Source organism: Piliocolobus tephrosceles, chromosome 1 (genome assembly GCF_002776525.5).
Source record: "Piliocolobus tephrosceles isolate RC106 chromosome 1, ASM277652v3, whole genome shotgun sequence".
Classification (NCBI taxonomy): domain Eukaryota; kingdom Metazoa; phylum Chordata; class Mammalia; order Primates; family Cercopithecidae; genus Piliocolobus; species Piliocolobus tephrosceles.
In genome coordinates this window covers 110,092,716-110,119,330 of record NC_045434.1, presented here as the reverse complement: position 1 = coordinate 110,119,330, position 26,615 = coordinate 110,092,716, and the positions used below count along the sequence as shown (strand labels likewise).

The following is a 26,615-nucleotide window of genomic DNA, read 5'->3' as shown; positions in this document are numbered from 1 at the left end:
ATTGGTAGTATTGGATGGTTTTAAATTTTTTGTTGTTTTATTGTGAGCATTCCTATATCCATGTATGTGTGCAGCACACATATATCCTGCTGCACATGTACATGAGTTTCTCTACATATACAGCTAGGAATAAAATTGCTCAGGTTTAAAATATACATATGTTCAGCTTTACTAAATAATGTCAAACAATTTTTCAAAGTGTTTATACCAATTTCTACTGTGCCAGCAGTGAAAGAATTCTTGTTATTCCACATTACCAACCCTGATATTGTCAGACTTATAATTTTTTAATCCATTGATGTGTAATAATATCTCATTATGGTTTTAACTTTCAAATCTCTGATTACTAATGAGGATGAGCACTTTTAATGCATTTTTGGCCGTTTAAATTCCTATTTTATAAAATGTTCGTTTTTTCTGTTTCTTTCTATTGAGTAGTCTGTATATTTAAAATTGATTTGTAGAAATTCTATGTCAGTGTCATTTGTCAGATATGTGTTGCAGTCTACAGTCATACCACCCTGAACACACCTGACCTTGTCTGACCTAGGAAGCTAAGCAGGGTTGGGCCTCGTTAATCCTTGAACAAGAGATATGTGTTACAAATATATTTTATCATTTCACAACTTACCTTTTTCTTAAATATGTCTTTTAATGAAGTATGTACTTAAAATTAATGTAGTTGACTATATCAGTCTTTTCCTTTATAGTTAATGCCGTTTGTGTGTTATGCAGTAAATTCTTTCCTACCCTGAGGTCTTGAGGATAGTCTTCTATGTTATCTTCTAAAATGTTTGTAGTTATTTTTTCACAGGACTTGGTGAAACCCAAAATTGTATTTTTTTGTATAGTGCGAAGGAAATGTAAATTTCCAAATTATCTATATGAATACTCATCTGCTGTAAAATAATTTATTGAATAAAGAATATTTTTACAGTATTCTGCAATGCCTCCTCCAGCATGCAGCACTAATCCATGTGTTCACATGTCAAATTATAGATCTCTATTTTTTCTTTTGGTCTGTTTTGTTTATTCCTATTTTAATAACACTGCCTTAAATACATAGCTTCATTTAAAATTTTGATATCTGAAATAGCAGATACTAATACATCTTGTTTTTCTTTTTCAAAACATCTTAGTTATTCCTAACTCTTTGTACTTTTACATATATTTTTGGCAAGTTCACAACATACTCTTGACATTTTTATTTGGATAATATTAGCTCTACAAATCAATGGAAGAGGGTCATTGTTTTTACAACATTGTGTCTTCCAATTCAACATGCTATTTCTTTTGATTTATTTAGGCATCTAGTCAGGTTTCACAATTTTTTCCATGAAGATATTTGTATTAGTTCATTCTTGCAGTGCTATAAAAAAATGCCTTCTCGAGACTGAGTAATTTATAAAGAAATTTATTTGGCTCATGGTTCTATAGGCCATACAGAAAGCATAGTAGCTTCTCCTTCAGAGAGACCTCAGGAAGCTTCCAATCACGGTAGAAGGCGGGAGCAGGCATGTTACATGGCCAGAGCAGGAACAAGAGAGAGTGAGAGGGGAGGTGCTACACACTTTTTTGAGACGGAGTTGCACTCTGTCACTCAGGCTGGAGTGCAGTGGCACTATCTCGGCTCACTGCAACTTCTGCCTCCTGGATTCAAGTGATTCTCCTGCCTCAGCCACCTGGTTAGCTGGGATTACAAGTGTACACCACCACGCCTGGCTAATTTTTGTATTTTTAGAAGAGACAGTGTTTCACCATGTTGGCCAGGCTGGTCTCGAACTCCTGGCCTCAAGTGATCCACCTGCCTTGGCCTCCCAAAGTGCTGGGATTACAGGCATGAACCACCATGCCCGGTCGGTGCTACACACTTCTAAACAACCAGATCTCATGAGAACACCACTACATGTTCATGAATGGTGCTAAACTATTCATGAAGAATCCACCCCCATGTTCCAATCACTGCCCATCCTGCCCCACCTCCAACACTGGCATTTACAATTCGGTGTGATATTTAGGTGGGAACATAAATCCAAACCATACCAATATTGAATATTTTGTTTCATTTATTCCTGAGTATTTTTAATTTGCTACTATTAAACAAAAGTGAAATAATTTTTGAATTTGGAAAACTTCCTAAGTTTTTTTTAGTTCTAATGATTTGGCTATAAAGACCTTTGGATTTTCTATTATGATGACATAATTTGTGAATAATGACAGTTTTGAGTCTTTCTAATCCTTAGACCCAACATTCTACTTGTACCAATATGAAGCAGACATTGTTGTTGTCTTGTTCTTGATTTTAAAAGCTTAATGTTTCACCTTTAAATATGTTACAGTTATAGTTCTACTTTTGTTTTTAATACATATCTTGCAATTTTCCACCTGTGGGTTATCCAGGTTCAACTACTCCTTCTTAAAAACTGTGCCACTGTGCTTTGATGAAGACCCATGTGGCTGGCAACAGCTCTTGTCTTTTGTCTCTGGGGTCCTGGTCTGGGTAGGATTCCTGGGTGTTCTGTTGGCTCATTTGGGGCCATCAAGCCACTTTGGACCACTCACTGTCTGCTCTGCCTCCACCAGTGAGAAACCCTTCCCAGGAAGAGTGAAAGCCAAAGCCAAGAGAAGCCTTGTTCCATATTTGGTGATTGAGTGACAGTGGGTGAAATCCTCTCTCAAACAGAACTAGAAAGAATTCAGTGCTTGTACTCTACAGTGAGTAATGTCAGGGCTGACCCATCCTAAAGCCTATCTTGCCAAGCTCTTACAGTGTTGGAGGCTTCTACATTTGGTACTGGCAGTCAGTAAGTTTTAATGATGACTGTATATGGGATGTGAGTTTACAAAGCGATGGAACATAAGAAAAGCAATTGTACTTAGCTATGCCATATGTATGTATCCACTGACCAAAAATAAAACCAACCAACCAAAAAACAAAACAAAACAAAAAACTATCACAGTTAATCCTTAGATTTACTCAAAAGGATATGGACAAGCATCACAGGTTGCCTGATGTTTATCTTCTATGAAAGTAGACCCTACAGCAGTCCCTGCAGTAGTCCCACAGCCACATAGGAGTTATTTTTTTCTGACTCTCCAAGTAACAGATCAGTTTCAAAGTAATAAGATTCACATTGAACAAAATGTGAAAGCTGCCATGGCTTAAAAGCCTCGTTTTCCTTGGAAGCTTAATATAATTCCATAGGCATACCTTCCAGGGTTCCCACAAGGGACTTGCTGAGTTACAAGAATTCCACACAAAGGATATCTGAAAGATATGAATTCTTGTGAGGTATTTCTAGCTCTCCAAGTCCAGATGGAACTTACCAATCAGAGTTCATTTTAACCATAGTAAATATTGCTTAATTACATAATTGATACATGTTAGCTTTATTTCCAGAGCTGTAAGCTAACCGAAGGTAAAAGTCTCATTCGGAAAAGAATTTATCCCCAGTCTACCTTCCCATGACCTTTCATTAACATCTTTAATATAGTAAAACCAAATTAATACATTTTATAATCACCAGAATTTTAATCATTTAATGAGACTTCTTATTTGATATCCCTTCTTGTCCCTTAGCCAATTGGACTTTTCTTTGGCCAGTTAGTTTTCAGAGTGATCAGGGATCTTTGTATCCTCAAGATCAAATGTAAGTTTACTTCAAAAAATACAACAGAACATTTAGTAGAGCAAACATAGTACAGTGTCATTTAAATGTTCCTTTTATATACCATCAGTAAATTAGGAATTCTATTCATTTTGAAAGTACCTTCTTAGTCACTCAAAAATAAGGGTTCGTACATATCCTTTGGCTTAGATTTAAAAATTAAAAAAACTTAGTCAATTGAAGTCTAAGATATGTTTGCATTCCTCTCAGACCAATGATAGCAGGGGACTTTGGTCAGACCCCAGTAGAGGGTTATGCTATACAAACATGCACAGGCTGACTTTATTGGAATGTTGTTCTCAGCCTGGCTATGGTTACCCACTCCCACACATACTGGACATTTTGTAAAGCTTTTTCCTTGTGACTGTGTCGTTAAGGGGCTATCAGTATGTCTTGCCAACACACAGCAAAGGCTACCCTTGCCAGGGGTTTACTCAGAAAGATAAATAACAGGAGACACAGCTGCCAGTGAGATAACCAAATGTATACCTCTTCTGTGTGAGTAGAGCTTGCAGTAGTCCTTGCAGTAGCTCACATTGCCAGATAGGAGCTAGTTTCTCTGGTTCCCCTGGTGTTTGCGCAGGTGTGAAACAAAAGAAAACCAGTCTCGTACCAGGTGTTATCTAGGAACCATCCTAGTTTAAAAACTTCATGCCCTTCAGAGCAAATATCACTTTAGAGATGTCATTTTTTTATTGTAGATATTAAAAATGTATGTTTTCTCTCTCCTTGTTTCCTAAATAAGGCTTGCTAGGTGATTAAACTTTTCAAAGAACAAGCTTTTATTTTTTTCCACTATGTTTCTTTTTTCTGTTCACTAATTTCTGCTCTTGTCTTTATTACCTCCTTTAGTCTATTTTTCTTGGGGTTTAATTGACTTTCTCTCTAGTTTTCTTAAGGTTTAATTCACTTTTTTACTTTTCTTATCTTATTACATATGTACTTAAAGTTTTACATTTCCCTCTTTAGATATGTTCCAGAAATTTTAAAAAATTGTTATATTACATTTAAAATATTTTCTATTTTCTACTATGAGGTCTTCTTGGACTCATGGTCATTAGAGCATGTTGTTTAATTTCCAAATGTTTAAGTATTTTTAGGAGCTTTATTGGGGGTGGCAAAAGGACAAAGACCAAATGCATTTTTTTATTGCACCACAAATTGCTATGGTATTGTAGTGAACATATTCATTTATTTGCTTCCCCTTCTGGACTGTGAACTTCTTGAGGGCAGTTTCTGATATGTTTTTCTCTTTTCCTCCTGATTCACAAAATAGATACTCAAAATTTTTAAATAAACGAGTTACTGCCTGAATGAAGCAAGCAAGTTGCATTTTATTAGCCTACAACATTGCTCAGTAATAAAAATTTGATAGAACTAGACATTTCAGTAAAAAGAAAACTATCATAAATTTGGGGGTACAGATGCAGGTTTGCTATACAGGTAAATTGTGTGTCACAAGAGTTTGGTATACAAATTATTTTGTCACCCAGATGATAAGCATGGTACCTGATAGGTAGTTTTTAGAACCACATCCCCCTTCCACCCTCCACCCTCAGGTAGGCCACAGTGTCTGTTGCTCCCTTTTTTGTACCCACGTATACTCAATGTTAAGTTCCTACTTATAAGTGACAACATGCAATATTTTGTTTTCTGTTTCTGTGCTCGTTCACTTTGGATAATGACCTCCAGTACCACTTATGTTGCTACAAAGGATATAATGTTGTTTTTTATGGCTGTATAGTATTCCATGGTGTATATATTTTATGGTTGATAGTATTTCATGGTGTATTATGGTTGTCCAGTATTCCACAATGTATATATTCCATGGTGTATATTCCATGCTATATAATATTCCATGGTGTATATAGTATTCCATGTAGGTCTATCCAGCCTACTTTTGATGAGCATTTTGGTTGATTCCATGTCTTTTCTAGTGTAAATAGTACCACAATCAACACACACGTGCATTTGTCTTCATGGTAAAACAATTTATATTCCTTTGGTTATATACCCAATAATGGGGCTGCAGGGTTGAAAGGTAATTCTGTTTTAAGTTTCTTGAGAAATTGCCAAACTGCTTTCCAAACTGAATTAACTAATTTACATTGCCACTAGCATTGATTAAATGTTCTTTTTTCTCTGCAACCTCACAAGCATCTGTTATGTCTTGACTGTTCATTTCAATTTCTCTAATGATTAATGATGTTGAGGACTTTTTTATTATTATTATACTTTAAGTTCTGGGGTCCATGTTCAGAGTGTGCAGGTTCGTTACATAGGTACATACGTGCCATGGTGGTTTGCTGCACCCATCAACCCATCATTTACATTAGGTATTTCTCTTAATGCTATCCCTCCCCTAGCCCCTCACCCCCTGACAGGCCCCAGTGTGTGATGTTCACCTCCTTGTGTCCATGTATTTTCATTGTTCAACTCCTACTTATGAGTGAGAACATGAAGTGTTTGGTTTTCTGTTCTTGTGCTAGTTTGCTGAGAATGATGGTTTCCAACTTCTTCCATGTCCCTGCAAAGGACATGAATTTATCCTCTTTTTATGGCTGCATATATTTCATGGTGTGTATGTGTGACATTTTCTTTATCCAGTCTATCATTGATGGGCATTTGGGTTGGTTCCAAGTACTTGCTATTGTGAACAGTGCCTCAGTAAACATACGTGTGCATGTGTTTTTATAGTAGAATGATTTATAATCCTTTGGGGATATACCCCATAATAAGATTGCTGGGTCAAATGGTATTTCTGGTTCTAGATCCTTAAGGAGTTGCCCCACTGTCTTCCATAATGGTTGAACTAATTTACACTCCCACCAACAGTGTAAAAGGATTCCTATTTCTCCACATCCTCTCCAGCGTCTGTTGTTTCCTGACTTTTTAATGATCGCCATTCTAACTGGCGTGAGATGGTATCTCATGTGGTTTTGATTTGCATTTCTCTAATGACTAGTAATGATGAGCTTTTTTCATATGCTTGTTGGCTGCTTAAATGTCTTCTTTCGAGAAGTGTCTGCTCCTATCCTTCACCCTCTTTTTGATGGGGTTGTTTTTTCTTGTAAATTTGTTTAAGTTCTTTGTAGATTCTGGATATTAGCCCTTTGTCAGATGGATAGGTTGCAACAATTTTCTCCCATTCTGTAGGTTGCCTATTCACACTGATGATATTTTCATTTGCTGTGCAGAAGCTCTTTACTTTAATTAGATCCCATTTGTCAATTTTCACTTTTGTTGCCATTGCTTTTGGTGTTTTAGTCATGAAGTCTTTGCCCATGCTTATGTCCTAAATAGTATTGCCGATGTTGAGGATTTTTATCTGCTTTTTGACCACATGTGTGTCTTCTTTTGAGAAGTGTCTGTTCATACTATTTGCCCACTTTTTATGGGGTTGTTTGTTTTCCAGTTATTAAATTGTTTAAGTTCCTTATACATTCTGGATATTAGACCTTTGTCAGATGCATAATTTGCAAATATTTTCTCCCATTCTGTGAATTGTCTGTTTACTCTGTTGGCAGTTTATTTTGCTATGCAAAAGCTCTTTGGATTAGGACTGCCATAGATGGCCCTTATTATTCTGAGGTATGTTTCTTCAATGCCTAATTTGTTGAGTGCTTTTATCACGATGGGTAGTTGACATTTATCAAAAGCATTTCTGCATCTATGCAGTTGATTGTGTGGTTTTTTAGTTTAGTTCTGTTTATGTGATTTCGCATTTATGGATTTGCATATGTTGAACTAAACTTGCATCCAGGGATAAAGCCCACTTGATCTTGGTGGGTTAGCTTTATGATGTGCTGCTGGATTTGGTTTGTTAGCATTTTGCTAAGAATTTTTGCATTTATATTCATCAAGAATATTGGCCTGAAGTTTTCTTCTTTAGTTGTGTCTCTGCCAGATTTTGGTATTGGGCTGACACTGGCCTCATAAAATGAGTTAAGGAGAAGTCCCTTTTTCTCAATGTTTTGAAATATTTTCAGTAGGATTAGTACCAGCTCTTCTTCATACATTTGGTAGAATTTAGCTGTTAATCTATCTAGTGCAGGGCTTTTCCTGGTTGGTAGAATTTTATTACTGATTCAATTTTGGAACTCATTCATTTATTCAGGGTTTCACTTTTTTTGCCTGATTCAATCTTGGGAAGTTGTATGTTTCCAGAATTTATGAATTTCCTGTAGGTTTTCTAATTTGTGTGCACAGAGGTGTTTGTAATCATCTCTGAGGGTTTTTTTTTTTCCTCCTGTGGGGTGAGTGGTAATGTTACCTTTCTTATTTCTGATTGTGCTTATGTGAATCTTCTCTCCTTTTCTCTTTATTAGTCTAGCTAATGGTCTACCAATCTTATTTTACAGAACAAATTTCTGGTTTCATTTATCTTTTGTATGATGATAGGATCAAATCCACACATATTAATATTAACCTTGAACATAAACGGGCTAAATACCCCACTTAAAAAACACATAGTGGCAAGTTGGATAAAGAAGTAAGACCCAACTCTATGTTGTCTTCAAGAGACCCATCTCACATTCAAGGACACACATAGCCTCAAAGTAAAGGTAAAGAGAAAAAAATCTGTTTCAATAATCAGTTCCTTTCAGTTCAGCTCTGATAGTGTTATCTTTTGTCTTCTGCTGGCTTCTGGCTGGTTTGCTCTTGCTTTTCTAGTTCTTGTAGGTGTGATGGTCAGTTATTAATTTGAGATCTTTCTAATTTCTTCATGTGGGCATTTAATGCTATAAACTTCTCTCTTAACACAGCTTTATTTTCCAGGGATTCTGGTATGTTGTGTCTTTGCTTTTATTAATTCCAAAGAATGTCTTGATTTTTGTCTTAATTTCATTATTTACCCAAAAGTCATTCTGGAGCAAGGTTTTAAATTTCTATGTAATTGTATGGTTTTGAGCAAACTTTTTAGCCTTGGTGTTCATTTTTATTGCACTGTGGCCTGCGAGTGTGGTTGGTATGATTTTGGTTTTTCTGAATTTGCTGAGAATTATTATATGGCCAATTGTGTAGTCAATTTTAGAGTATGTGCCATGCACAGATGAGAAGAATGTATATTCTGTTGCTTTTGGATGGAGAGTTCTGTAGATGTCTGTTAGATCCATTTAGTCAAGTGTCAAATTCAGGGACTGAATATCTGTCTCAGTTTTCTGCCTTGATGATTTGTCCAATACTGTCAGTGGGGTGTTGAAGTCTCCCACTATTATTTTGTGGTTATCTAGTCTCATTGAAGGTCTCTAAGAACTTTCTTTATGAATCTGGGTGATCCTGTGTCAGGTGCGTATATATTTAGGATAGCTAAGTCTGAACCCTTTACCATTATATAATACCTTCTTTATTTTTTTTGATTATTGTTGTTTTAAAGTCTGTTTTGACTGAAATTAGAATAGCAACCTGTACTTTCTTTTTTATTTTTCATTTGCTTGGTAGATTTTTCTCCATACCTGTACTTTGAGGCTATGTGTGTCCTTGCAGGTGAGATTGGTCTCTTGAAGACAACATATAGTTGGGTCTTGCTTCTTTATCCAATTGCCACTATGTGGCTTTTAAGTAGGGTATTTAGTCCATTTATGTTCAAGGGTAATAATGATACATGTGGATTCGATCCTGTCATCATGGTGGTATTCAGATTTGTTTGTGTAGTTGCTTTTTACTGTCAGTGGTCTATGTATTTAAGTGTGTTTTTGTGGTGCTCAATAATGGTCTTTTGTTTTCACATTGAGCACTCTCTTAAGAACCTCTTGCAAGCAGGTCTGGTGTTAATGAATTTCCTTAGCATTTGCTTGTCTGAAAAGGATCTTATTTCTCCTTTGCTTATAAAGTTTTGTTTGACTGCATATGAAATTCTTTGTTGGAATTTTTTAAAAAGTACTGAATATAGGCCTCCAGTCTCATCTGGCTTGAAGGGTTTCTGCTGAAAGTTTCCCTGTTAGCCTAATATGGGTCCCTTTGTAGGTGACCTGCCCCTTCTCTCTAGCTGCCTTTAACATTTTTTTCTTTCATTTTGAACTTGGTGAATCTGATGAGTACGTGTCTTGAGGTAGTCTTTCTGTGTAGTATTTCAGAAAAGTTCTCTGCATTCCTGAATTTAAATGTTGGCCTTCCTAATGAGGTTGGGAAAATTTTCATGAACTATATATCCTCAAATATGTTTACCAAGTTGCTTCCTTTCTCTCACTGTCTTGCAAAAATGCCAATGAGTCATAGATTTGGTCTCCTTACATAATCTCATATTTCTCAGAGGTTTTGTTCTTTCTCTTTTTCTTTATTTTTGTCTGACTAAAATGATTCAAAGAATCAGTTTTCAGTCTCTTAGATTATTTTCTCAGCTTGTTTTATTCTGTTATTAATACTTGTGATTGTATTATGAAATTCTTGTAGTGAATGTTTCAGCTCTATAGCCCAGCTTGGTTCTTTCTTAAAATATCAGGACTTTAAGCAAGTCTGAATACATTCAAAGGGCCAAAAATTTGAAAGATATTCACTTTGACAACAGTAAAATTAAGCTATTTGCCATTACTTTCAATGCCAAAAACAGCAATTTATTTTGCACCAGTCTAATAGAAATCAGTGACAAAAAAAAAAACTTTAAACATACTCTAGGTGCACACACCCTTTCACACTGCTGCTGCTGCTGCTAATGCTCCATCTTTCCATCTTTCACATTTCACCTCTCGTATCATTTTATTGAATTCTTAGATTGGGTTTTAACTTCCTTCTGAATCTTGATGATATTTCTTTTTATCAATATTCTGAATTCTATATTTGTCATTTCATAACATAATTCTATGTTTGTCATTCTTAACCAGCCTGGTTAAGAATCATTGCTGGGGAACTATTCTGATCATTTGTAGGTAAGAAGACATCTGACTTGTTTTATTATTATTTTATTTTATTTTAAGTTTGGGGATACATGTGCAGGATGTGCACATGTTTACATAGGTAAACATGTGCCATGGTGGTTTGCGGCACCTATCAACTCATCTCCTAGGTATTAAGCCCCACATGTATTAGCTATTTATCCTGATGCTTTTCCTCCCACTACAGCCCCAACAGGGCTTGGTATGTGTTGTTCTCCTCCCTGTGTCCATGTGTTCTCATCATTCATCTCCCATTTATGAGTAGAACATTTGGTGTTTGGTTTTCTGTTCCTGTGTTAGTTTGCTGAGGATAATGGCTTTCAGCTACATCCATGTCCCTGCAAAGGTTGCACTGAGCTGAGATCACACCAATGCACTCCAGCTTGGGCAACAGAGTGAGACTCCATCTCAAAAAACCAAACAAACAAACAAACAAACAAGCAAAACTGTAGTTTTTATTTCTGATAATACACCATATCTTAAAATCTATTTTCCCTCAAAATAATATTGTCCCACTGGCTTTTCTATAATTAACATTTTTATCAGCATCAGTGTATCCTTTTTTGAAAATCTACGTCCTTATGTCTAAAGTGCATTTTTTAAAAACACAATATAATTGTCTTATATTTTTGATACAAGAAAAAAGTCACAAAATTTTAATAGGTACTTCTATCAATAAATTATGTATATTTCCCCACTTTTTTCTACTAGGATAAATTTTATTAAACATTACAAGAAAAAAGTTTCAAATATGCACATGTTTCTTCACACAATAAAGTACTTTTGCTTTGATGCACAATTTTATATATAATTTTAAATCCTCCCAAAGTTAACATACTTACCAGTATTAAAATTAATTACCTCATACCCTACAATCTCTTTTGAGCTATAAGTGTGTGTGGCTCTGTGTGTGTAATTTAGGCTAAATTCTAAGAGCAGTCAGTAACCCTGATCAGAAATTCACGTTCCCATTGTTGTCAATTCACATTTGATTAGAAAGGTTGCATTCAACAGGCAGCTTCTGCGAGGCTTTAACTATCTTTATCTTAGATAAACACAAAACATTTGTCTAATTAGCATAATGAATAATAGAAGTATTTTTCAAATAATGACTGGTTAGCATAATAGATGATAGAAGTATGGATCAAATGGTAGATCTACTTTTAGTTTTTCAAGGAATCAACATACTGTTTTCCATAGTGACTGTAATAGTTTATATTCCCACCAGCAGTGTAAAAGTGTTCACTTTTCACCATTTCCATGCCAAAATCTATTATTTTTTGAGTTTTTAATTATGGCTATTCTTGCAGGAGTAAGGCAGCATTACATTGTGGTTTTGATTTGCATTTCCCTGATAATTAGTGATGTCAAGCATTTTTTCATGTTTGTTGGCCATGTGTATATCTTCTTTTGAGTATTGTCTATTCATGTTCTTGCCCACTTTTTGATGGGATTGTTTTTTTCTTGCTGATTTATTTGAGTTACTTGTAGATTCTGAATATTATAGTTCTCTGTAGAATGCATAGTTTATGAAAATTTTCTCCCAGTTTATGGGTTGTCTGTTTGCTCTGCTCATATTTACTTTGCTGTGCAGAAATTTTTTAGCTTAATTAAGTCCCATCTATTCATCTTTGTTTTTGTTGCATTTGCTTTTGGGTTCTTGATCATGAAATCTTTGCCTAAGCCAATGTCTACAAGGGTTTTTCTGATGTTATCTTCCAGGATTTTAATGATTTCAGGTGTTAGATTTAAGTCTTTGGTTCATCTTGAGTTGGTTTTTGAGTTGATTTTGCTGAGAGATTAGGGTCCAGTTTCATTCTTTTACATGTGGTTTGCCAACTCTCCCAGCACCATCTGTTGAATAGGGTGTCCTTTCCCTACTTTATGCTTTTGTTTGCTTTGTAGAAGATCAGTTGACTGTAAGTATTTGGGTTTATTTCTGCATTCTCTATTCTGTTTCATTGGTCTATGTGCCTATTTTTATACCAATACCATGCTGTTTTAGTGACTACAGCCTTATAGTATAGTTTGAGTTCAGGTAATGTGACTCATCCAGATTTATTCTTTTTGCTTAGTCTTGCTTTGGCTATGCAGGCTCTTTTGTGGTTCCATATAAATTTTAGGATTTGTTTTTCAGTTCTGTGAAGAATGATGATGATATTTTGATGAGAATTGCATTGAATTTGTATATTGCTTTTGGCAGTATGGTCATTTTCACAATATTGATTCTACCCATCCATGAGGATGGGATGTATTTCCCTTTGTTTGTGTCATCTATGATTTCTTCAGGCAGCATTTTGTAGTCTTCCTTGTAGAGGTCTTTCACCTCCTTGGTTAGGTGTATTCCTAAGTATTTTAATTTTTTGGCAGCTATTGTAAAAGGGGTTGAGTTCCTGATTTCATTCTGAGGTTGGTCACTGCTGTCATATAGCAGTGCTACTTGTATACATGTATTTCCTATCCAGAAACTTTACTGAATTCATTTATTAGATCTAGGAGCTTTTTGAATGAGTCTTTAGGGTTTTCTAGGTATACAATTTTATCATCAGCAAACAGTGACAACTTGACTTCCTCTTTACTGGTTTGAATGCCCTTTATTTCTTTCTCTTGTCTGATTGCTCTGGCTAGAACTTTTAGTACTATGTTGAATAGAAGTGGCAAAAGTGGGCATCCTTGTTTTGTTCCAGTTCTCAGAGGGAATGCTTTCAACTTTTTCCCATTCAGTATAATGTTGGCTGTGGGCTTGTCATAGATGGCTTTTTTTTTTTTTTTTTTACCTTAAGTTATGTCCGCTTTATGCTGATTTTGCTGAGGGTGTTAATTATAAAGTGATACTGGATTTTGTCAAATGCTTTTTCTGTGTCTATTGAGATGATCATGTGATTTTTGTTTATAATTCTGTTTATGCAGTATATCACATTTATTTACTTGCATATGTTAAATCATCCTTGTCTCCCTGATATGAAACCCACTTAATCATGGTGTATTACTTTTTTCAATATACTGTTGGATTCAGTTAGCTAGTATTTTGTTGAGGATTTTTACATTTATGTTCATCAAGGATATTGGTCTGTAATTTCTTTTTTTATTATATCCTTTCTCAGTTTTGGTATTAGGGTGACACTGGCTTCACAAAATGATTTAGGGAGGATTCCGTCTTTCTCTATCTTTTGGAATAGTTTCAGTAGGATTAGTACCCATTCTTTGAATGTCTTATAGAATTCAGCTGTAAATCCATATGGTCTTGGACTTTTCTTTTGTTGGCAGTTTTTATATTACCATTCTAACCTTGCCGCTTGTTACTGGCCTGTTCAGTTTCTATTTCTATTTCTTACTGGCTTAATCTAGGAGGGTTTTATATTTCCAGGAATTTATCCATCTCTTCTAGGTTTTGTAGTTCGTGTACATAAAGTTGTTCATAATAGCCTTGAATAGTCTTCTGTGTTTCTGTGGTATCAATTGTAATATCTCCCATTTTTTTTCTAATTGAGTTTATTTGGAATTTCTCTCTTTTTTTCTTGGTTAATCTCACTAATCGTCTATCAATTTATTTATCTTTCAAAGAACCAACTTTTTGTTTCATTTATCTTTTGTAACTTTTTGTTTTAATTTCATTTCGTTCTTCTCCAATCTTTGTTATTTCTTTTCTTCTACTGGGTTTGGGTTTGGTTTGTTTTGTTTCCCTGGTTACTTGAAGTGTGACCTTAGCTTGTCTATCTGTGCTCTTTCAGACTTTTTGATGTAGGCATTTAATGCTGTAAACTTTCCTCTTAGCACCACTTTTGCTATATCCCAGAGGTTTTAATAGGTTGTGTCACTATTATCGTTCAGTTCAAATATATCTTTAATTTTCATATTGATTTTATTATTAACCCAATAATCATTCAGGAGCAGATTATTTAAGTTCCATGTATTTGCATGGTTTTGAAGATCCTTTTTGGAGTTGATTTTTAATTTTATTCCACTATGATCTGAAAGAGTACTTGATATATTTTGATTTCCTTAAATGTATTGAGACTTGTTTCATGACATGATATGGTCTATCATGAAGAATGTCCCATGTGCTGATAAATAGAATGCATATTCTGAAGTTGTTGGGTAGAATGTTTTGTAAATATCTGTTAAGTCCATTTGTTCTAGGGTATAGTTTAAGTCTGTTGTTTCTTTGTTGATGTTCTGTCTTGATGACCCGTCTAGTGGTATCAGTGGAGATCGAAGTCCTCCACTATTATTGTGTTGCCATGTATCTCATTTCTTAGGCTTAGTAGTAATTGTTTTATAAGTTTGGGAGCTCTAATGTTAGGTGTATATATATTTAAGACTCTGATGTTTTCCCGTTGGACTATTCTTTTATCATTATATGATGTCCCTCTCTGTCGTTTTTTACTAACTGTTTTTGCTTGAAAATCTGTCTTGTCTGACAGGAGAATAGCTACTCTTGCTTGCTTTTGGTGTCCATTTCCATAGAATATATTTTCCTACTCCTTTTCCTTAAATTTATGTGAGTCCTCATGTGTTAGATGACTCTCTTGAAGACAGCAGATACTTACTTGGTTGATGATTTCTTATTCATTCTGCCATTCCATATCTTTTAAGTGGAGCAATTAGGCCATTTATATTCAATGTTAGTATAGAGATGCAATGTACTATTCTATTCATGGTGCTAGCTGTTGCCTTAATACCTTGGTTTTCTCTCTCTCTCTTCCTCTGTGTGTGTGTGTGTTATAGTTTTATAGGTCCTATGAGATTTATGCTTTAATGAGGTTGTATTTTGTTGTATTTTGAGGTTTATTTCAAGATTTAGAACTCCTTTTAGAAGTTCTTATAGTGCTGGCTTGGTAGTGGTGAACTCTCAGCATTTACTTTTCTGAAAAATACTTTACCTTTCCTTCATTTACAAGGCTTATTTTCACTGGATACAAAATTCTTGGCTGATAGTTGTTTTGCTTAAGGAAGTTAAAGATAGGACCCCAAATCCCTTCTACTTTGTAGGGTTTCTGCTGAGAAATCTGTTAATTTGATAAGTTTTCCTTTTAGGCTACCTCATGCTTTTGCCTCACAGCTCTTAACATTCTTTCCTTTGTCTTGACTTTAGATAACCTGATGATTATGTGCCTAGGTGATGATCTTTTTGTGATGAATTTCCTGGGTGTTCTTTGAGCTTCTTTTACTTTGATATCTTGATCTCTAGCAAGGCCAGGGAAGTTTTCCTCAATTATTACCTCAAATAAATTTCTAAACTTTTAGATTTGTCTTCTTCCATGGGAATGCCAATTATTCTTAGGTTTGGTCATTTAACATAATCCCAAACTTCTTGGAGGCATTGTTCATTTCTTTTATTCTTTTTTCTTTGTCTTTGTTGGATTGGGTTAATTAAAAAGCCTTATCTTCAAGCTCTGAAATTCTTCCTTCTACTTGTTCAATTCTATTGTTGAAACTTTCCAGCGTATTTTGCATTTCTCTAAGTGTGTCTTTCATTTCCAGAAGTTGTGACTGTTTTTTATTTATGCTATTTATTTCTCTGGATAATTTTTCATCCATAGTCTGTATTATTTTAAAAATGTTTTAAAGTTGAATTTCATGTTTTTCTGGTGCCTCCTTCGGTAGCTTAATAATCAATCTTCTGCATTCTCTTTCTGGCAATTCAGAGATTCCTTCTTGATTTGGATCCATTGTTGATGAGCTAGGGTGATCTTTTCAGGATGTTAAAGAATCTTGTTTCATCATATTACCAGAATTTACTTTCTGGTTTCTTCTCATTTGGTTAGACTACGTCAGAGGAAAGATCTGGGGTTCAAGGGCTGCTGTTCAGATCCTTTTGTCCCATAGGATGATCCCTTGATGTGGTGCTCTCTTTCTTCTCCCTAGGGATGGGGCTTTCTGAGAGCAAGACTGCAGTGATTGTTATTGCTTTTCTGGGTCAAGCCACCCAGCAGAGCTACCAGGCTCTGGGCTGGTATGGGAGAGTGTCTGCAAAGAGTCCTGTGATGTGTTCCATCTTCAGGTCTCTCAGTCATGGATACTGGCACCTGCTTCAGTGGAGGAAGCAGGGGAGTGAAGTGGGCTCTGTGAGGGTCCTTGGTTGTAGTTTTGTTTAGTGTGCTCATTTCCTTGAATGCTGGTTGTGCTAGCAGTGAAGTGGTCTTGTAGACAGACTCAGGACCTCTGGTTAGCCAGGATGTTACAGACAGTGAAATTAGCTGTTGTTTTCTCCTTTCTTGGAGCTGGGTTTTTTTTTTATAAGTTGCTGTAATGGCTTGAGTAGATTGGCCTCCAGTCAGGAGGCTGCACTTTCAAGAGAACATCAGCTGCCATAGTATGGTGGCATACAGGCTTGCCCTAAGGTCACCAAGATAAGTATTCAGGTTTCCCAGATGATGGGCAGGGTCATAGAACTCCCAAGAGATTATGTCTTTTGTCTTCAGCTACCAGGGTAGGTAGAGAAAGACCATCAGGTGGGGGCAGGGTTAGGCATGTCTGAACTCAGACTCTCCTTGGGCAGGGCTTGCTGCAGCAGGTGTGGGGAATAGGGGTGTGGGCCTCAGGCCAATGGAGTTACGTTTCCAGGGAGATTATGGCTGCCTCTGTTACATCAAACAGTCACCAGGAAAGTGGCAATAAGTTGGCAGTGACAGGCCTCACCCTGCTCCCACTCAGCCAGCAAGGCCAGTCTCACTCCCACCATGCCTCACCAGCAGCACCAACCCTATATCCAGGCAGCTGGTGAGCAGGGCTGAGATCTTTTTTTCTGTTTCCTACAGAATCTTGGAAAATAGAAAATACACTTAATAATTTGTGAATCTAGGAAGATTTATGGAAAGACCGTTGCAAGAATCAACTAGCTTCTTACATCTTCATAAAAGGTACAGAAACAGAGAGATGAACTAACAAAAGAACCATTTTGTTTTCAAACAGAAATCAGAGAAAATATAGAGTTCCAAGGACTTACTGTGCTGGAAAATAAAGTAATTTCTTATCTTTTATCTATTCAGCTGGTAAACTATTCTCAAACTGAGAAATAGACTCAGGATACATATTCAATCAAGAGTGGCAGCTCAAGCCTGTAATCCCAGCACTTTGGGAGGCCAAGACGGGCGGATCACGAGGTCAGGAGATCGAGACCATCCTGGCTAACATGGTGAAACCCCATCTCTACTAAAAAATACAAAAAACTAGCCAGGCGAGGTGGCGGGCGCCTGTAGTCCCAGCTACTTGGGAGGCTGAGGCAGGAGAATGGCTGAACCCCTGAGGCAGAGCTTGCAGTGAGCTGAGATCTGGCCACTGCACTCCAGCCTGGGTGACAGAGCGAGACTTCATCTCAAAAACAAACAAAAAAAAAGAGTATGATCCTTTGCTAGAACCTCTGAGAGATTAAGCCAGTTCTTAGTAGATGTTTTTGGTCACTCAAAGTGTTCCTAAGAATATTAAGGTCATGCTTCAACAGCAACCTGATATACCTACGCTAAAGAGTAGTCTGTCTCAGAAAAAAAGTATGGTTATTGCTATTGGGGTATGGAACAAACCCTAGTAGGACTCATTGCAATCTATTAATTTTTTTTTAGACACACTACTAGAAAAGACATTATCAGTTTAGATTAAAAGGGACTAAGATGGTTCAAAATGAAAAAGGAATCTCAGACCCCCACATTTGTATGAACAGAAAGCATACTAAGAAAACTATTTAGCTGCAAATACAGTCAATTTCTTCTAGAAAAGAAAAAATGTCTCAGTTGACAGAGCCCAGAACCCAGATAACAGAACCAAGTTCCACAGAGAGCTATGGAATAGGGAACCACTCCAGAAGTAGAACCAGACCCCAGTGACAGAACATCTCTGGCTCAGTGTAGGGAAACCTAACAATATTTGCCTAGTGGAATTTCAGAATAGCTGTGGGACAGCAACTGCTATAGTTTTCTCATTTTATTGTCAAGTGTCTATTGCAGTTATCATCTCCCTGTCTCACTATTGCAAATTGGTTGTGTGTATGGCACATAAGTTTTCTTTTTAGTTCAAGATTCCTGTAATTGAGAAGAGCCACACTTAAGGAGTTATGCCCAAAAAGGCTCAATGATATCTACACTCAGTGCAAATCACTAGATCATGGATTTTGAGCCTGATGCCATAATTAGATGACACCTTGTGTTTACTTGGACCAAATATGCACATTTTGCATGTGGTAACCAGAAATTATTTGTAGCCATAGTGCAGACTGTTACAGATTGCACATGGCTACAAATTTTTTGTAGCATCCCCTATCAATAGATGGAACATATTTCTCTACTTTTTAAAGCTGAGATTTTTTTCTTTAATGCGGTCTTGCTCTGTCACCCAGGCTGGAGTGCAGTGGCACAAACACAACTCACTGCAGCTTTGACCTCCAGGGCTTAACCAATCCTTCTGTCTCAGCTTCCCAAGTAGCTGGAATTACAAATGAACACCATCATGTTGCTCACGCTAGGCTTGAACTCCTGGACTCAGCAATTCTCCTGCCTCATCCTCTCAAAGTGCTGAGATTACAGACATGAGCCACTGCACCCTGGCAGAAGCTGAAATAATCTTATGATTTGCTCTGACCAAGAGAAAGTGATACAAGTGACACAGTTAGACTCCTAAGCCTACTTCTCAAGAGGCCTTGTGGCTCTTGTCTATTTTGAATAATTCTGCTGCATTTCAAAGCAGTCTGAAAGAGACTCAGAAAGATATAGCCCAATTGACAGCACCAACTGCCAGATATGTAAGTCAGTCCACATTAACTCATATAGCCCTAGCTCAGGTGTGAAATGTCTGCAGCTATACGAATGTCCACAAGTGAGACCAATATAAGAACCAACCATCTGAACCCAGTACAAACTGTTAAATCACAGAATTGTAAGCATATAAAACAAGTGCTTTTGAAGCCACTAAGTTTGGTGTGGTTTGCTATATACAGCCATAGACACCTAAGACTCATTCTGACAATATCTGTCCTGTAATTGGCACACTCAGTGTATTTATATTGAATGTAGTTATTAATTTGGCTGGGTTTGTGTCTATTGGCTGTTTGTTTTTAAAAAAAAAATTGTCCCATCTGTATTACTTTATTCTATCTTTCCTGTTTTCTTTTGAATTAATGAAGATTTTAAAAATTATTTTATTTTATCACCCTCTATCGGATGTTTTTAGTTCTAGTTCATTGTGATATGGACAGAAGGCAAGAAAATACTGCGTAGAAGAGGGTGGTTCCCTGGCAAACCCCACCCTCAAGCCTAAAAACCCATGGCCTTAAATGGGAACAGGCATTCCTGTTTTCATGCCCAAGAGTTGCCTCTTGGCCTACCTATCCTGTACACAGATAAGTCCCAAACCCTTTTCTGTTCATCTCCATGAGATATGAACAGAAGAGCAGAAGAGCAGAGGAGCAGAAAAACAACACGGTAGAGAAGAGAAGAGAAGGAACATCTGAACGTTGAGAGGAGTTCAGCTGGGGACAATTAGAGAGGAGATTGGCCTCAGGATGGCCAAACTCCAGGGGAAGATCAACTTTCCATTCCATCCCCTTTAAAGCTTCCCATCCATCCCACTGAGAGCCACCTCCACCACTCAATAAAGCCCCCACATTCATCATCCTTCAAGTCCATGTGTGACCGGATTCTTCCTGGATGTTAGACAAGAGCCCAGGTGTCAAGAGGGCACTGAGCTAGTTAACACCTAAGCCATCGGCAGGTGGCAAAGCTAAAAGAGCTCACTGCAACACACGCCTACTTAGGCTTTGGGAGTTGCAGGTACCCACCCCTAGATGCTGCCATGGGGCCAGAGCCCCAAAGTGCTCTCCCTGGCTCCTGCACCTGCCAACTGCATGCTCCCCCACCCATAAAGGGTTTTGAGTGCAAGGCAGCTGAACAGACAAGCCACACCCCTGTCACACATCCCAAGAGGGGGATCAGGGAACTTTCCTGTTTCAGCTATATTTTAAAAAAACTTTATTGATACATTATATCAGTACATATCTATAGGTTACATGTGAAATTTTGTTACATACATGAAATGTGCAATGATCAAGTTAAGGTATTTAGGGTATCCATACATCAAGCATTTATCATTTATATTTGCTGGAAAGACTTCAAGTTATCTCTTTTAGCTATTTTGAAATATATAATACATTGTTGTTAACTATAGTCACCCTTCTCTGCTATCAAACATTAGGACTTACTCCTTCTATTTTATTGTATATTTGTACTCATTAATCAATCAATCTTCATTTCCTTACCCATGCATCATTTCCAGTCCCTGCTATCAATTATTCCATTCTCTATATCCATGTGATTAACTTTTTTATCTTCCATATATGAGTGCAAACATGTATTTGTCTTTCTGGGCCTGAGTTATTTTACTCAACATAGTAACTTCCAGTTCCATCTATGTTGTTGCAAATGACAAAATTTCCTTCCTTTTTATGGATGAATAGTAATCCACTGTGTATATACATGACATTTTCTTTACCCATTTGTCCATTGGTGGGAACTTAGTTTGATTCCATATCTTGGCTATTGTGAATGGTGTTGCAACAAACATGGGGATGGATGCTGGTATGCCTTTGATATGCTGATTTCTTTTTCTTTGGATAAATACCCAGTAGTGGAGTTGTTGGATCACATGGTAATTCTAGTTTTTTGAGAAATCTCCATACTGCTTTCTTTTCTTTTCTTTCTTTCTTTTTTTTTTTTTTTTTTTTTTTTTTTGAGACAGTCTCGCTCTTGTCACCCAGGCTGGAGTGCAATGGCGCAATCTCAGCCCACTGCAACCTCCATCTCCCTGGTTCAAGCAATTCTCCTTCCCCAGACTACCAAGTAGCTGGGATTACAGGTGCCTGCCACCATGCTGGCTAATTTTTTGTATTTTTAAAAGAGATGGGGTTTCACCATGTTGGTCAGGCTGGTCTTGAACTCCTGACCTCAGGTGATCCGCTCACCTCGGCCTCCCAAAGGGCTGGGATTACAGGTGTGAGCCACCACACCTGGCCCTCCATACTGTTTTCTATAGTGGTTGTACTAATTTACTAATTTATATTCCAAACAACAGTGTATAAGAAAGAGTTCTCTTTTGTCTATATCTTCACCACAATCTGTTAACTTTGTCTTTTTAATAATAGCCATTCTAATGGGGTAGGATAATATTTCATCATGGTTTTTATTTGCAGTTTTGATTATTAATGATGCTGAGCATATCTTCATGTATCTGTTAGCCATTTGTCTTCTTTTAAGAAATGTCCATTTATGCCCTTTGATTTTTTTTTTTTTAATTTGTATAAATTGATGGCAGTACAGTTGTTGCTTTGTTACATGCATAAATTGCATGGTGGTGAAGTCAGGGCTTTTAGGGTATCCATAACTCAATGTACATTGTACCCATTAAGTAATCTATCAATCATACCGCATTCATCCACTCACCACTCCAATTCTCTTGCTATCATCGCACATTCTATGTGCATGTTTGCACATTATTTAGCTCCCAGTCATAAGTGAGGATATGTGATATTTATTTTTATGCATGTGAATCTTTCACTTAAGATAATGGCCTCGAGTTCCATCCATATTGCTGCAAAAAGCAAGATTTCATTCCTTTTTATGGCTGAATAGTATTTCACTGTCGGTATCACATTTTTTAATCCAATCATCTTTCAAAAAACCTTTTATTTTAGGTTCGGGGGTACATGTGCAGATTTGCTATATAGGTAAATTGCATGTCATATTAATTTAGTGTACAAATTATTTCATCACCCAGGTAAATAAGCATAGTATCTGATAGGTAGTTTCTCGATCTTCACCCTTCTCCCACTTTCAACGGTATCTAGACTTGCTGCAAAGGCATGATCTCATTCTTCTTTATGGCTGCACAGTATTCCATGGTGTATATTTACCAAATTTTCTTTATCCATAGTAACATTGGTGAGCATTTAGGTTGAATCCATGTCTTCGTTATTGCAAATAGTGCCACCATGAACAGACACATGCATGTGTCTTTATGGTAGAATGATTTAGATTCCTTTGGGTACATATACAATGGGATTGCTGAGTCAAAGAATTATGTTTTAAATTTTTTGAGAAATCACAAAACTGCTTTCCACAATGGCTGAACTAGCTAACATTTCCACCAGCAGTGCATAAGCATTCCCTTTTCTCCATAAGCTCACTAGCATCTGTTATTTTTTGACTTTTTAAACAGTAGCCATTCTGACTGGTGTGAGATGATATCTCACTGTAGTTTTTATTTGCATTTCTCTCATAATTAATGACATTGAGCATTTTATCATGTACTTGTTGGTTGCATGAATGTCTTCCTTGGAAAAATGTCTGCACATGTCCTTTGCCCACCTTCTGATGGGGTTGTTTTCTGCTTGTAAATTTAAGTTTCTTATAGTCTGGATTTTAAACCTCTGTTGAATGCATACTTTCCAAATATTTTCTCCCATAATGTAGGTTGTTTACTCTATTGACAGTTTCTTTTGCTGTGCACAAACACTTTAGTTTAATTAGGTCCCATTTGTTAATTGTTGTTCTTGCTCCAATTGCTTTTGGCATCTTCATCATAAAGTCTTTACCAGGTCCTACAGCCAGAATGATATTTCCTCAGTTACCTCCAGCATTTTTATAGATTTTGATTTTAGATGTAAGCCTTTACTCCATCATGAGTTATTTTTTATATATGATGTAAGGAAGGGGTCTGGTTTCAATCTGCTGCCTATGGCTAGCCAGTTATCACAGCACCATTTATGGAATAGGGAGTCTTTTCCACATTGCTTGTTTTTCGTAAATTTTGTGAAATATCAGACGGTTGTAAGTGTGTGGCATTATTTCTGGGCTCTTTATTCTGTTCCTTTGATCTATGTGTCTGTTTTGGTACCAGTATTGTGCTGTTTTGTTTACTGTAGCTTTGTAGTTTGAAGACTGATAATGTGAGGCCTCCAGCTTTGTTCTTTTTGATTAGGATTCTCTTGGCTATTCAGGTTCTTTTTTGGTTCCATATGAATTTTAAAATAGTTTTTCTATACTTCTGTGGAAAATGTTGGTACTTTGATACAAATAGCATTGAGCCTATGAATTGGTCTGGGCCATATGGCCATTTTAACAATATTGATTTTTCCTATCCATGAGCATGGAATATTTCTCCATTTGTTTGTGTTGTCTCTAATTTCTTTCATCAGTGTTTTGTAATTCTGGTTATAGAGGTCTTTCACTTATTTGATTAGCTATATTCCTAAGTATTTTATTCATTTTGAGGCTATTGTGAATGGGACTGCATTTTTGATTTGGCTCTTAGCTTGGATCTTGTTGGTGTATTAAAATGCTACTAATTTTTTTTTTTTTTTTTTTTCCTAAACGAATTCTCGATTTTCTGCCCAGGCTGGTGTGCAGTGGCATGATCTTGGCTCATCACAACCTCCACCTCCACTAAATGATTCTCTTGCTTCAGCCTCCCGAGTAGCCGGGATTACAGTGTGTGCCACCACACCCGGTTTTTTTTTTTTTTTTTTTTTTTTGAATTTTTAGTAGAGACAGGGTTTCACAATATTGGCCAGGCTGGTCTTGAACTCCTGACCTCAAATGATCTGCCCACCTCAGTCTCCCAAAGTGCTGGGATTATAGGTGTGAGCCACTGTGCCTGGCGTATGCCACTGATTTTTGTACACTGATTTTGTACCCCAAAACTTTGCGGAAGTTGTTTATCAGATCAAGTAGCTTTGGGGCATAAACAATGGAATTTTCTAGGTATTTAATTATATCATCTTCAAACAGAAATTTTGTTCTCCTGGCTTCCTATGTGGATGGCTTTTATTTCTTTCTCTTGCTTGACTGTTCTGGCTAAGACTTTCAGTACTGTGTTGAATAGGAGTGGTGAGAGAGGGTATCCTTGTCTTGTTTCAGTTTTCAAGGAGAATGCTTCCAGCTTTTCTCCATTCAGTATGATGTTTGCTGTCGGACAGTCATAAATGACTCTTACTATTTTGAGGTATGTTCCTTCAATGTCTAGTTTGTTGAGGGCTTTTAATATAAACAGATATTGAATTTTATAGAAAGTCCCTTCTGCATCTGTTGAGATTATCGTGTGTTTTTTGTTCTGTTTATGTGGTGAATAACATTTATTGATTAATGTATGTTGAACCAACTTTACGCCCATGGGTAAAGCCTACTTGATCATGGTGGGTTAGCTTTTTGATGTGCTGCTGGATTCGGTTTGTTAGTAGTTAAAGATTTTTTGCATTTGTGTTCATTAAGGAGCTTGGCCTAAAGTTGTTTTGGAGCTATTGTGTCTCTGCCAGTTTTAGTATCAGGATGAGTGCTCATAGAATGGGTTAGGAAGGATTTCCTCCTCCTCAATTTTTTTTTTTTAATAGTTTCAGCAGAAATGTTATCAGCTCTTCCTTATGTATCTAGTAGAATTTGGCTGTGAATCTGTCACTTCCTGGGCTTCCTCTGATTGGCAGAACTTTAATTACTGATTCAATTTTAAAACTCACTATTGGTCTGTTCAGGGATTCAATCTCTTTCTCGTTCAAGCTTGGGAGGTTGTATGCATCCAGGAATTTATCCATTTCTTTTGGGTTTTCTAGCTCGTGTGCATAGACAAAACCTTATTTTCATTATTGCCTTTCTAAGCCTGTCATGGTAGTTTTTTTCTAGTCACTGAAGCGGAATTTTAATACCAGAAATATACTGTACTTTTGTTTATGTAGTGTATGTATATTTTTGACCCCTAAGAACCAATTATTTCCTGATTGATGGCAATACCATTTCCATTGATAATGCATATAAGTATGTGATTTTTTACATTAATGACATTGGAGCTGATGGAATCTTTGATACTTTCACTATTTTAGGACACTTGGTAATCTCTTGATAACATTTAATTTTGTATATTTTTTACAATTTGGTGTGACTTAGGGTCACAGCTTATAACATTGTTCATTCTACTCATTACATCTTAACGTATAAAGTGCCTTCTGATTGATGTATTCATGTATCCCATTTATGTATTCTTTTAAAATAAAATAATTGAATTCACAGTCATAGCATGACTAACAAAATTGAACTACAACAAAAACATTCTAGTTAACTTTATTGAAGTTATGCAATTATGTTTGCAGAAGGCCAAGTATCTGTGTAACCTTGGTCAATCCTACACTTTCCACTCTTGCTTGCAATTCTTGGGTAGGATGTACCAAGAATGCAGCATCCAGAGATAAGGAGGAACTGTACAGAACAGCCCAGTCATTGTCCTCATCTCTCCTAGAATAGGATGTCCACAAATCTTTAGCACAGAAATCCCAGTTACACCCAGAATATAAAACCCAGAGCAAAATGTTTTTGGGGTCTCTCACCTGTGGTACAATGTGGCACACAAAGACAAGACCCTATCCATCCTGGGAAGCTTCCTTGATCCACTGGGGCACTGGTTCAACTTATTTTTATTCTTACTACCTACCAGGGAGTAATGCCTGCCTGACTTATGAGAGTATTGTTTTAAAAGACTGGGCTTAAGAAGGAAAGTGGTAGCAGTGTGACTGCTATGCATCTGGGTCTTCTATGAGCCCCTGCCAGAGTCAAGAACACCTGCAGATCTCTGGCAGATTGTTCTGTGCAAAATTTTCTGCCAAACATAGGAATCTTAGAATAAATTAGTGAGGTATTTAGAGTCCTTTCCTCAGATTAGTGACTAGCACATGGTGCCCCTATCCCAGGGGTGGATACCAGTGCATGGCATTCTGATTAACAATGTTTAGTGCTTCTTTTTTTTTTTTTTTTGTACATTTCAGTAGAAGAGGCTCATGTATTTTCACAAAATCAATATATTTTAATCAACTGCAATCAAGTTTTCTTCTTTTGATGCTCAAATGGTAATCCCTGGCCACTTAGAATTTCCTTTAGGTTAGGTCTTGTTTTCTTTTGACATCACTTAAGTTATTGTTTTTCTTTCTGTCACAAAAACTATTTAAGGGTCTTCTTGTTCCTTCCTGGTCCAGACATAAAATCAGAAATTTCTTAAAGTAGCCATCCTTTCAGTAGGAAAAAAGTATTAGAAATAATGATTTGAGCATCTT

At 36.6% G+C, this 26,615-nt stretch overlaps 1 pseudogene; it reads right to left on the bottom strand.

Moving 5' to 3' along the window:
- LOC111556035 overlaps positions 1 to 10,337 on the bottom strand; it is a 50,031-nt pseudogene extending 39,694 nt beyond the window's left edge.
- Between the last annotated feature and the right edge of the window lie 16,278 nt (positions 10,338 to 26,615).